We start from the raw sequence: 2,123 nt of genomic DNA on the forward strand, positions 1-2,123 counted from the left end.
TTGTTTTTGTGCATGTTTGACTTCCTTGGTGGAGTCTTTCTGCCACAAATTTCAAAGATGAACGATGATAATTCTATGATAAGGGTTATTAGTTGGGCATTACTGTAATGGAATGTCTCGGTTGTATGAGTAATAAGTCTTATTTGTGAACGTAATTTTCAATTAATTTACAAATGAAAATTTTACTATAATGGGTACACAGTCGCAGAGCATATAGTTACACTAAATGAAATAAAATGCATATCAATTTCATTTAGTGTAACTATATGCTCTGCTACCAATTTCATTGATAATATAGGATTAGTACATAGTTTTGTGAAAATTGACGTTCAAGGAGGTCAACATATAGGAAAGAGTAGCACCAACACTTACTCGCACACCTAATCTATAACAAAATTAGGAGTAGTATACGCCCTACTTTTGGTGTGTGGTGCCCTTGAATCCTCATAGAGTGGCCATGTGTTCTTGCATCGTCCTAGTCTCTGCTCTGGCTTCTGCCATTTGGCATTCTGCCTTAATCACACATCTCTCTGTTTCAGCCTGACTTTCCCAAAATTCCAGGATCTTAGCTCGGATTGTGGTAATTTCCTCCAAAAGGGTCTTGGTATGATCCCAGGTCCGGTCATGATCCTCGTGTAGTCGAGGAAGACGGACTGCGGTGACTTCCGTGTCAGCTCCTATTTCCAAGATCCGATTTGCTGATGTCTTGGTCTGATCTTCGAGGTGCATGATCTGCTGAGCCATGAATGAGGCACACGTCTGTGAGGTTCGGACCAGGTGGCAGCTTCGGCGAGGCTCGGATGCGAGGATTCATCAGCTTCAGGTGCGTCATCGGCTCAGCCTTCGGCTCGGACGCGGGGTGGAGGCCGATGCGAGGCGCGTTGGATAGCCATTGGACCGCACTCTCGGTCGAATCAGCATGCGACACGCGAGTAGGGCACCAGGCAGGCATGCGAAAATCACGTGACGACTTCGGACTTCTGTGCGACACGCGTCGCTTCTCGGATGCTCCACGCAGCAGCTTCCTACACGTGGCCAGCTTAGAGCGAGGGTGACGTGGCTGACACTATTCATACGAAAACTAAATGAAAAATGTGCCAAATCTTGTAAAATCCATAACTTTTGCATACAAGCTCCGTTTTTGACATTCTTTATATGCACGTGTAGCTAAAATTATGCTCTACAACTTTCGTTTAGACTTTGTTGGCTAATTTTGAATTTAATTTTAATATTATTATTTTTAACAGACCGAGACAGGAAAATCCATTAAAAATTCATAACTTCTTCATCCGACATCCGTTTTCGTTAGACTTTTTACCGTTGTACTACATATGACGAGACCTTCGATTCTCGTTTAGGATGTATCGGTAAAATATCGCTCGATCTAGAATTCAAGGCTTTAGCTGTCTACTACTAAGTTGAAACTTCGAAAAATCATAACTTCCTCATACGAAGTCAGATTTTGGCGATCTTTTTATCGAATTTCTTGGTTTAAAGAATAATACGACTTTCATTTAGATTACTAAGGCTAAAAAGTAGTTTATCAAAAACTCACTTTTTACGTCATTCGGCATCGTGCCGGTTTTGTCGTGGATCTTCGGTTGGTCGTAACTTCTTCGTTATAACTCGGATTTTGACGAGGTTTTCGCCTACAAATTTCTAACGAGATTTTCTACAATATCAACTAATAAAATTTTACTTATTTAAAATTTCATATTTTTGCTAAATTTCACTATTTGGCTTTAAATTGGAATCTCATAAGACTTCCAATATTTTCTGAGTGATCCTAAACATAGTTTTACTTCATTTCTAGTAAAAACCATTTGTTAGAACTCAACACTAAATTTTACATAATATTTCACAATTTTATTTAATTATAACACGATTTCAAAACATGTATGTTACATATGAATGATAGAGTGTGTTTTCAAAAAATCCAATATTTTCTTGAAATATAAGTTGTAAGTATTAAATCCAAAGACAAAAAAATGTATGTAGTGTTGTACTAGTGAATAATATTATCAAATTTTATCTTTATATAAAACTACTTGTAAATATGTTAACCCCGTAAACCAAATGTTTTGTTCATACCCCATGTGAGTTAATACCCCATATGAGTTAAT

This window comes from Lactuca saligna, chromosome 4 (assembly GCF_052625555.1).
Source record: "Lactuca saligna cultivar CGN05327 chromosome 4, ASM5262555v1, whole genome shotgun sequence".
Classification (NCBI taxonomy): domain Eukaryota; kingdom Viridiplantae; phylum Streptophyta; class Magnoliopsida; order Asterales; family Asteraceae; genus Lactuca; species Lactuca saligna.